Below are 12,267 nucleotides of genomic sequence, written 5' to 3' on the forward strand. Positions count from 1 at the left end.
GAAGTAAGAAATTGTTTGGAAAACTAGAACAAAATCCAATACTTCCCCAGCTGGGGTAGCGTACCCTGTGTCACTCATCCCACTCACAGCCCGACACCTCCTCCCTGCCGACCCTGTGTTCAGAAGCCACTCTGGGCATATGAAGAACATTTTGCCTCGTGTCACTATTGACCAAGACCTGTGACCTCTCTGTCCCTGGTTAACTCTCTCTTCAAAGCCATTTAAATTTTATGCAGGCTCCTCCGCTCAGATGTAAGAAAAGCCTCTTTAAACTTCTTGATGCAGCTCCTTAATGAAGATCTTGCGAAGGAAACCTAGTCAAAACCTGGGATGTATGCACATAGTGACTGTAATCTCAGCATTTTGTGAAGTTCAGAATCAGAGGGGTGGGAGACTCAGGAAAGGCTTTTTAAGGTAGAAAGAGGAAAGTGAAAGGACGCAGGCTGTGTGAGACTGAAACATCTCGGTCCCAGCCAGCAAGGCACCTGCGTTCAGGATGGTGTGTGGGGAGTACAGAGTTCTCACAAAGAAAGAAGTGGTGGGATGGGAGGGAGGACAGATAGATTCTTTACTAGGGAAGGAAAAAGTGGGCTGAAAACTTCCTGGTTGAATAAGAGGACTGTGATATGATGTGCTTGTATTTTGGAGAGAAGGGTTTTGTGGGGAAAGGCCTAGGAGAACGCTCTCTGCCTGGGGAGTCAGCATAACAGGGAACTGCAGAGAACAGGGCCGACCTCAGGGCCCCTGCTGGGGGAGGGCCTGCCTGCCATTTTGAGCCCTGGGGGCTGCTTCTGTCCCTTAGCTGGGGCCTCAGACCTCCCTTCACATCCCAGTCCTGTTGATACAAGAAAACAGATGTGCGGCATGAGAAGGGCTGTGTGCCAGACTTTGGTTGAGCCCCTGGAATGTGCCCCACCAGACGTGGGTCCTTGGCTTCATGCAGGAAAGAATTCAAGAGCAAGCCACTGTAGGAAAAGGTAGATTTATTCACAGAGACACATTGAAAGGCAAGAGATAGGCCACGAGGTGTGGGGGTTTGATGCTCAGATTAAAAGTAGGTGCACACTCCACAGAGTGTGGGCCTTCTCCGAAGAGGGAGAGAAGGGTGAACGCGAGGTGGCGCTGTGTGGCTGGTTTTCATGGGCTTGGTTGTTTCATATGCTAATAAGTAGAATGAGCAGCCAAAGGCCAAGGGGCTGGGATTCCCAGGGAGTTGGCCTTTTCCCACCCTGTGACATTTTGTGGCTAGTCTTGGGATGGCCATGGTGCCTTGGGGCATGTTATTCAACATATTACTATTACAATGGGTGTATAATGAAGCTCAAGATCTGCTAGAAGTTAAATCTCTTCATCCTGAGACTCAAGGCCTATTGGGGGTTGAATCCTTCACCATTTTGATGTTAATTGCTGTGGTCTTCCTTGAATGGCTGTTCTCTGCCCCCTTCCATCCTGTCTCACTGTGATGGCACAGAGAGAGCAAAGTCCGGGCCCTGCCTGTGCTCCTGCATTTAACAGGGGGAGGGGTGGGGTGACCTGAGGATGACTCTGAGTGGTGAGAAGGATGTTTCAGATTTTCCCACGTGGGACATGGGGAGGTGCCAGCAGCCACTGCAGATTTATATCACGGCCATTATCGCTTGTGTCACTCATCTTTTAGTATTTTTTTTTTGAAGTATTTAATCTAAATTTAATATCAGGATTTTTTAGGAAAGAAATTTCTCTTTTTCTTTTCTTTGGGACTCTTTTGGGGGGTAGGTAATTAGGTATATTTATCTCTTAGTGGAGGCCCTGGCGCTTGAACCCAGGACCCCGTGCACGCTAAGCACACGCTGTACCACTGAGCTCTACCACCCGCCCCATCATCTTTTACTTTTTGCCTTAGCTGCCAAGAATCTTACAGCTGAATTTCTACTCGGTCTTTAACACTTACCCTGACATTATGGCATTCGTTTTTATGACTTTACCTCCCCCTGGTTTCATTAAAGTATTGAATCTCCATTTTCTCTTCACGCTCACATTTGTCTTTTTGTTGTTATGGTTGTTAAGCTGTGTTTAAAAAATTGTTTAATTTCTCTTTTAGCAGGGGGCTGAAAGTAAATAAATATGTAAACAAACTTATCACACTTAAATGTTTTATACATTCTAAGCTGTTTAGTAGTTACTTAAAAACCGAATTGAATACTAAAATGATAACATTTTAAATTATTTTTTAATTTTTTATAAAGGTATAGCTGATTTACAATATGATATGTTTCAGGTGTACAATAGTTGCACAATTTTTATTGTTATGCTCCATTTATAATTATTGTAAAACATTGGCTATATTCCCTGTGTTGTAAGATACGTCCCTGTAGCGTGTTTATGTTACATGGAGCAGTTTGTATAAGAAAGTTGGGTAATGCAGAGTCTGTGGCATGGCTCTGTCTAACCCAGGTTCCCAGTCACCCTTCCTGTCAGAGCCCAGTCCCTCACTCCTGTCTGCAGGGGAGCGAGTGGAGGCAGCCCTCATCAGCGCTGGCACCACCCTCTGAGTGGCAGTGACAGCAGTGACTGTGTGTGGACGTGCAAAGTGTTGTTCCAGGAGCTTTACATGCATTTCTGCATTTAATAAATAAAGCCTTCCTGTGAGGAATCATTTTATGATTTTAATGAATAATACTTTTTTTTTGATTTTGATAGACTTCAAACCTCTGGAAAATTCACTGGAATAGTTCAATAAATGCTTAGATACAGTTCACCTAAAGGGGTACTATTCGCCCTTTTGTGTCTGGTTTATTTTAGTATAAACTTTCAAGGTTCAACCATATTGTAGCCTCAATCAGTACTTTATTCTTTTGGTTTGATAATATCCTTTTTCTTTTTTTGTTTTTTGTCTATTTAAAAATATTTTCATTGAATTCTAGTCAGTTTATAATATTGCATCATTTTCTTGTGTACAGCACAACACTTCATCTATATAGGAACATACCTGTATTCATTTTCATATTCTTTTTCAACATAAGTTACTACAAGATATTAAATATATTCTCCTGTGCTATACAGTATAAACTTGCTGTTTAATCTATACATACTCAGTATCTGCAAACCTTGAAATCGCAATTTATTCCTTCCCACACCCTCTCCCCTCTGGTAACCATAGATTGGTTTCTATGTCTCTGTGTCTATTTCTGTACTGTAGATAAGTTTATCTTTTTGTTTGTTTGTTTTTTCTTGTTTGGTTTTTTTTTTTTTTTTTAGATTCCACATGTGAGCGATCTCATATGGTATTTTTCTTTCTCTTTCTGTGTTGCTTCACTTAGAATGACATTCCCCAGTTCCATTGATGTTGGTACAAATAGCATTATTTTATTATTTTTTATGGGTGAATAGTAGTCTATTGTACAAATATACTACAACCTCTTTATCCAGTCATCAGTCAGTGGACATTTAGGTTGTTTCCATATTTTGCTATTGTAAATAGTGCTGCTGTGAATATTGGTGAGAAGGTGTCTTTTTGAATTATGGTTCCTTCTGGATACATGCCCAGGAGTGGGATTGCTGGGTCATATGGGAGGTCAATTTTTTGTCTTTTGAGGAACCTCTATATTGTTTTCCACAATGGCTCCAACAAACTGCATTCCCACCACAGTGTATGAGGGTTCCCTATTCTCCACAGCATCTCCACCATTTATTGTTTGTGAACTTCTGAATGATGGCTAATCTGACTGGTGAGATGTGATATTTGATTGCAGTTTTGATTTGCATTTCTCTGATAATGATATTTAGCATTTTTTCATGTGCCTATTGGCCATTTGTATGTCTTCATTGGAGAAATGTTTCTTTAGGATTTCTGCCCATTTTTGGATTGAATTGTTTGTTTTTCTTTCTTATGAAGTGTAAAAGCTGTTCATATATTCCGGGAATTAAGCCCTTATCAGTCTCATTTATTGCAAATATTTTCTCCCATTCCATTGGTTGTCTTTTTGTTTTGCTTACTGTTTCTTTGCTGTGCAAAAGCTTGTAAGTTTAATTACATCCCACTTGTATATTTTTGCTTGTATTTCTACTGCTTGAGTAGACTGCTCTAGGAAATCTTTGCTGAGATGTATGTCAGATGTTTTGCCTGTGTTTACTTCTAAGAGGTTTATAGTGTCTTGTCTACATGTTTAAGTCTTTAAGCCATTTTGAATTTATTTTTGTGTATGCTGTGAGGGAGTAGTCTAAGTAGATTGATTTACATGCAGCTGTCCAGTTTTCCCGACACCATTTGCTGAAGATGCTGTCTTTACTCCATTGTATGGTCTCACCTCCTTTGTCAAAGATTCAATGACCAAAAGTTTGTGGGCCTATTGGTAATTTTGTTTATCCGTTCATTGGTGGATGGATATTCTTTGTAAACTTTGGCTACTCTGAATGATACTGCTATGAATATTTATGTGCAAGTTTTTGTGAGAATATGTTTTCATTCTTTTGGCTGTACAGTTGGCCCACCATATCTGTAGTTTCCACTTCATGAATCCAGATGGCTGATTGTAAAGTGACTAGAACATCCTTGGATTATGGAATCCATGGTGGGGGTTTCCTGAAACCAACCCCCCGAGGATACTGAGGGATGACTCTACATGTAGGAGTGGAATTGCTGAGCCATATAATGCTAAACATTTGAGGAAACACCAGAATTCTCCAAAGAAGCGGCAACATTGTCCCTTTCCACTGGCCGAATATGAGGTATCTCTGCCTCCTGAACGACACTTGTTATTGTCCATGTTTTCATTATAACCATCCTAGTGGGTGTAAAATGAGATCTCATTTTGATTTTGATTTGGCTAGTGATGCTGAGCTTCTTTTCATATGATTATCGGCCATTGTGTATTTATTTAAATCCTTGGCAAATTTAAAATTTGGGTTGATTTTCTTTGTATTGGTCAGTTGTAAGCATTTGTTATATATCCTGAATACTAGTCTCTTATTAGATACATGCTTTGCAAAATTTTTCTCCTATTCTGCAGATTGTCCTTTCACTTTAGTTTTTTTAAACATTAAAACAATTTCTTTACTGGGGAGGTAATTAGATGTATTGATTTATTTTATTTTTCTTGCTAAGCACGCACTCTATCACTTGAGATACCCCCTTCCCCTGTCATTTCACTTTCTTGATGATGTCCTTTGTAACAAAAAGGTTTTAACTTTGATGAAGTCCAGTTTATCTGCTTTTTTCTTCTATCACTTGTGCTCTTTGTATTGTATCTAGGAAACCAAAGCATATCCTAGGACCACGAAGATTTATACTGTGTCTTCTTTCAAAAACTTTATAGGTTTGGTTTTTATGTTTCTGTCTGTGATAAATTTTGAATTAATTTTTATTTGTTATATAAAATATGGGGGTCCAGATTTCAGATTCATTATTTTGTCTGCAGATACCCAGCTGTCCCTGTACCATTTGTTGAATAGACTATTCTTTCAATGGAGTGTTGTTGGCACCCTTGTGGAAAACTGAATGTAAATGTAAGTTTTTTCCCCCTGGGTTTTTATTGTGTCTCATAGATTTATTTTTTCAAACTTATGCCAGAAGCATACTGACTTAGTACTATAGCTTTTTAGTACACTTTAAAGTGAGTCCTCCAACTTTGCTCTGCTTTTTCAAGATTATTTTGGCTGACATGAGCCCCTTGCACTTCCATATGAATTTTGGGACAAGTTTTTCAATTTTTGCAAAGAAGTCAGCTGGAATTTTGATAGGGATTCCACTGAATTTGTAAACCACTTTGGGGAGTCTTAACATTTTTAACAATATTGTCTTCCATTCCATGAACATGGGATGTCTTCCATATATGTAGATCTTTTAAATTTTATTTCGATGATACTTCAAAATATTCAATTTACAAATCTTATAAATTTTTGTTAAATGTATCTCTCATTTTATTTTTAATGCTGTTGTAAATGGAAAGGCTGAGGTTCTTGAGGATGGCACTATATATCAATTTGTTTATTTCTAGGATTCCTACACAGCAAATACACTAGGTATATATTTGCTACATAAATCTATCCACAACTCTTCCCACCCCTGTGTTATAAGAAACCAAGACCCAGGTTAAGCTACCTGAACAACTATGTGGAAGTGACAAATGAGACCCTTGGGTGGGGATTTGTGCAGATGATACTGAGAGGTCATTCAGGATGGCTTCATCTTAATTTCTTTTAAACAATCCTTTCGGTGTATTTAGTCAGATAAATTAAGAACATACCCTTTTGATGTTCGCAGGAGCTGAATATAATTTTCAAATAATTTCTAGTGAGAGTGCTGTACTTGAAATCTAATTTGAACCAATCTTTAAAGATTTATATTTCAGGAGCTTTGACGAAAGAACACCTGTCTTTATTCATTAATGACAGCTAAATGCTCAAGAAACATGTAAGAGTTTGAGCAAACTGCCCCCGCCCCGTAGTGCTGGGTGGCTGCAGCTGTAACTGGAGTCAACGTTTATCTCTCCCAGTATGCTTGTGCTGATCTGCTCAAAGCGGTTCGTCCAACAGTTTGTCTGTAGTCTGTTGGAAAAAGCCGTAAAACATTGAGTTAAGGTTGCTGGAATGCAATATATTCTTATTAATATTAAGTAAGCACATATTGAGTGCTTACTGAATGTTGGGAATTGTCCCTCAGCCTCACATGAATATTATTTCACTTAAAACCTCACATATTTCCTTGTTATTCTCACTTTACAGATAAGGACACTGAGAATTAGGTCTTCTCTCTTTTGGGTGGATCTCATTATCAATCACGGGAAGTTGTAAGGAAAAAGATATTGATTCATCCTGAGAAAACATTTTTCTGAGCGTCAGCAGTGAAGAAGGTGATCATTGTTCGAATGAGACGAGCCCCGGGTTGTACGGAGTTAGCATCCCTGTCATGGACACGGCACGCGTAGAGCTGCGTGGTGGGTGAGGCGGCGCGGCCGTGCAGGGAATGAGGATTCTGGGCCGTTGGGCTGTGCTCAGGCCCGGTGGGGCTTTCTCCTAAGGGCAGTGGACCGTCATTGACAGATTTTAAGTAGGGGAGTGGGGTGCTATCTTAGATCACTTTTGTCTTGTAGAATGCTTGGAAACATTTAGAAGGCTCAGCAGGAGGTGATGTGATGAGTCAGAGTAGGGTAGCTGCGAGGTGTAGGAGTGTAGAATTTTCAAGTGAGTTTCAGTCCCAGGCTTGTGGCTCAGTCGCTGTGTCACTTTGGATGACGCACTGAAGGAAGTGAAACAATTTATCTAATCAATTAAAGCAGTGATGTACCGACCTCCCAGGACTGCTGTGGAGATCCAGTGAGATAACGTGTGCACAGTGTGCAGCGTGGTCCCCAGCACACTGTCAGTGCTGAGTGAGTGCCAGTGAGTACCTGGTAGGACAGGTGTGGGTGGTGGGGCTCGGTGACTGAGGAAATCTGGGCCCCGAAGGAGGGGTCCAGTCACATCTGTGAGTGATGGGCCTGAGCTGGGAGAGGCAGGGAGACCTTGCCCCCCGACCAGGGGCCCTGGGCAGGACGGCTATGGGAGGAGCCTGTGATGTCAGCTCATTGCAGGTGGAGTTGGAGTTGCCCTTGAGACATCTAAATGCAGTGTCACGAGCTCACAGAGGAGGTCTGGGCCAGGGGTTTGCATTTTCCTATAATCTCAATCCCTGAGGACGCCGAGGTATTGATCACTGAACATGAAGTCATACTTTACAGGACAAGTGAATAGTAGCATCATCTCTGTCAACAAAGCTCACGTCACTTTATTCATCACTCACTTTGCTAATTGGGTACTTACAGAGCTCACTTCACAGTCCTCCCCTGGGCTCAGGCTCCACAGTAAAGAGCTGGTGAGCCTCCCTCTTTTCCAAAAGAAGACACATTTAGCTGGTAGCTTTCTGTACCTCGCCAGACTTAGAATTTTAGTTTGTTGTTTTAATTCTATTTTCTGTTGGCCATCTTCTGACAGGAGAGAAGTTTTACCTCATGGTCATGTTTCATTTAGCTGTTACTGAGAATTGATGAACTGATCCATAGTGTATGTATTATATTAACCTTGTAGAGAATTTATCATTTTTCTGTCTTTGCCCTTTAATTTTGTATGCCCCTTCAAGTATCTATCCTATTTGGGGCCTTTTTTTTTTTAATTAAAAAATGTCGGTTTGCCGTTAAGGAAACAAAAGAAAAAAAAATACACATGATAGCTAAGCCTAGAAAATATCTAGTGTGTTTTCTGTCTCGGCAATAGGGGGTTGTATAAACTCATGAAAACCTTCATTACACAAATTTCTTAGAAATGCTGATAAAGAAATAAAACCTTCCGTGCAGCCACTATGGAAAACAGTGTGGCGATTCCTCAAAAGACTAGGAATAGACTTACCATATGACCCAGGAATCCCACTCCTGGGCTTGTATCCAGAAGGAAATCTACTTCAGGATGACATCTGTACTCCAATGTTCATAGCAGCACTATTTACAATAGCCAAAACATGGAAACATCCTAAATGTCCATCAACAGGTGACTGGATAAAGAAGATGTGGTATATTTATACAATGGAGTACTACGCAGCCATAAAAACCGACAACATAACGCCATTTGCAGCAACATGGATGCTCCTGGAGAATGTCATTCTAAGTGAAATAAGCCAGAAAGAGAAAGAAAAATATCATATGAGATTGCTCATATGTGGAATCTAAAAAACAAACAACAAACAAACAAACAAACAAAAACAAAGCATAAATACAGGACAGAAATAGACTCATGGACAGAGAATACAGACTTGTGATTACCAGGGGGGTAGAGGGTGGGAAGGGATAGACTGGGATTTCAAAATTGTAGAATAGATAAACAAGATTACACTGTATAGCACAGGGAAATATACACAAAATGTTATGATAAATCACAGAGATAAAAATGTGACAATGAGTGTGTATATGCCCATGAATGACTGAAAAATTGTGCTGAACACTGGAATTTGACACAACATTGTAAAATCATTATAAATCAATAAAAAATGTTAAAAAAAAAAGAAATAAAACCTTCCGTCCTCATCTTTCAAGCTGCACAGCTAATTGTCAAGAAAGTGGGGGGAAATCCTCAGAAGCCAAGACAAACCAGAAAGCAGGGATTCTGGGTGATACGTGAGCCTTAGAAGCCCTGGGGTGCCGGTTGGCTCCTGGACTGAGTTTCAGTTGCCAGGGCAGGAGGTGAGCCCGAGGCCTCTCACACTGGGAGTTGGATGGCTGATCATATGTAAGGCCAAGCCCATCCCGAGAAGCATGGTTTACTAAAGGGTGAACCAGAAAAAAAAATTTCCTCAAGGCAAGACAGTAAGGAAAGTCAATTTTGTTGAAAGAGGGGAAAAATAACAAATCCAAAGTAAGGATATAGTTTAAAGCTATTCTGGCATGAGAGTGACCACAAACTCCTGGCAGAGAAGCACAGCTACTTCTGGAATGAGAAGATGTGTTTTGAATGAATCAGTGAACAGCCATTCCGATAAAGGCTTCCAGAGTCTTGTGGATCAAAATACTGGACCACAAACACCTCTCTTCCATGGTCTCATTCAAATAACCAAAAAGGTTTTAAAGGAAAGAAGCCATAATCATAGTTCTATTTATTAACATTACTTTATGCTAGAAATTCAGAGGTGACTATGGAGTCGTCTCCTCTTTTATGGACCTTACTTTCTCTTTGGGGAGACAAATTGACATAGATGGGGAGCTTGGTGGAGGGAAGTGTTAGTCTGTTGCAATTAGCCAGGAGAGGAGATTAAGAAAGCAGTGAAGGGTTGGTGAACTTTTTAGCTGAGGACAGTCTTATTCAGTTGGCTTTTAATTGTAGGCTCAGTATGTTGTCAGTAGAGGGAATAAATCTTACGGAGGATGGACTTAGCTCAGGCCTCTTTAGAATGGACAAGTGAACCTGGAGAAAGACAGTCAAATCTGTGCAGAAATTGAAGTTCACTTGAGCGTGTTCCATCCCTGAGCCAAAGATAGGACAAATATGCAGCACTTCTTGAGGACAGAGGAGTGGTTTTTAAGCTTCTTCATGAATGAATCCCAGGGAACCGAGATGGCCAGTTGTCAAACTGTGACTTTGTTCTTTGGACGGTGTACCCACCAAGGGTATTGGCCTTTTATATGTTTCCATTTCTCTTTAATACATGTCTGTTGATGAGGACGTGGGCACAAGTGTTTGACACCTTGTCGAGGTGACTTTGGGTACCTTCCTAGAAGCACGGGCACAGTTGCGGCTGCGTCATACATCTTGCAGCCCATCCCGTTCCCCGGCTCCAAGATCACGGCAGAGTGGTTCCTTGTTGACCTGTCCGTCTCCTCTGTGACATCATAACCCATGAAAAGACCGGAGCGTATTAACTTGGCTTTGTTAAAGTCAAAGGAACAGATCAAATATGGAGTCAGATTTGTTCTTTCCTATTTCAGTAGTGCCATGGAGAAGGCAGTTTGGGCAGCTTTTTGTAGGGTCCGGGAGGCTTTCTCTCTCAGCCTCTGGGCGCCTCTATTGAAAACCCTTCATAGCTGTCTGGCCTGCTGGAAAACCACTCTGCCTGTTTTGCCCTGAAACTGTGTTCATTTTATAACTCATCTCTATTCCTTGGAAAACTACTCAATAAAAACTCAGTTGGTTTTCCACCAGCCATGGGCATGGGTGAGGGATACCTTGTTATTATTTCATAAAATATTAATAATAATAATAGTAATAGTAATAGTAGTAATAATAATAATAATAAATAAATAAAATAAAAGAAGTCTTAAAACAGCACTGGGCACATTGGAAAGAGTCAATAAATGCTTCCTGGCTTAAATCAAAAGTGATGTCTCAGTGATTTCATGGCTGCTGTATTTGCTGAGCTAGTTACCCCTTAGCTCCATTACACATTATTTTTAACTGAAAAAGAAATACATGCAAATAGTTAAAAAAAAATTTCAAACAGAGCAGAAAAATACACAAGTGAAAGCAGTTTTCCCTCATCCCCTGCTCTTTCAGCCCTCCCTGGAGATGCCACTGTTTACTATCCTTTGGGTGATTTTCCATATATGCTATGCACATTCCCACCTATGTATGTAAATTCCTTTAAAGTTTTAGTTATTTTTAACTTAAAGGGATTTAAATCCTCAAGTGGCTTCTGCCCGGGTAATAGAACAGAACAAATCTGACTCCATATTAGAGTTGTTCCTTTGACTTTAACCCTGTGCTCTGTCTCCTAGGCTTCGTCTTGCTTGTAAAACAATGTTGCTTAGAGCCTGAAATATACAGGAGAGCCTATTCTGAAGGCTCTGACCCTTAAGGATATTTAACACTTTTTCATTCATAAAAAGATAACAAATTGCAGAATAGAAAATAACGTTTGTTTTGATGGAGATTTACAGGGATCTGACCCAGGCAGATAGCTGCAAGAACAAAGGATTCTAACAAGAAGGAATTCCTACACCAAGAAGATTGCAACAACCAAGCACGTAGGAAAGAAGCCTGAATTTTGACTTGGGGAGATGGTTTTCCAGGACATTAGTTTGCCATCTAGGTCTACAGAAACTGGCTATTCCATGTCCCAACACCTGGTCTCCCAAATTATCGACATATCCTGCACTGAGGAGAATGAATTTGGACTCGGTAACACTCCTATCTACCGAGCAAGCTGGGCACTGGAATTGAGTGTTACGGAAACAACAGGCCAGCCGAGGAACAAGCACCACTAGGAGTGTTGTAGTACTCAGATTTATTATGCCGGCGGGCTCAGAGGGGCTTCTGCTCCGAAGTTCTGAGCACCTCCAAGACATGCACATGAGGTTTTAAAGGGTTAATTACAAGTATGGGGCTATTAGCCAATAAGGCTCAAAGAACAAAAAGCAAGGAATCAGTACACTGGAGCTTATCAACTTGTAATAGATCACGTTACTGACACTTGTTGGGCTTGGATTTACGAGTTAGCTTGTTAGCCCAGTAAACTGACACTAAACTTCAGATTTACAAGTTATCCCAGTAGAATTTAGATCAGTAACCCGACACTTATCACACTTAGATTTGTGAATAAGCTTATTAGCCCAGCTGAGCTTTCCCTTCACATGAGGACAGCTCTCCCACACCCAGGGAACTACTGTGAGCCCTTGATGGTTCCACTAGGGTGGGGTGTGGTTTAACCAGGAGGGATGGGGACTATGCACCAACACTCAGGCAGTCCTCCGTCTGGGGCTCTGATCTTGTACCACCCCGCTCCTCGCCAGCCCAACACCTGGGAGAGTGGAGCTAAGGCAGAGATCGTGC

This window comes from Vicugna pacos, chromosome 6, assembly GCF_048564905.1.
Source record: "Vicugna pacos chromosome 6, VicPac4, whole genome shotgun sequence".
Taxonomy (NCBI): Eukaryota; Metazoa; Chordata; class Mammalia; order Artiodactyla; family Camelidae; genus Vicugna; species Vicugna pacos.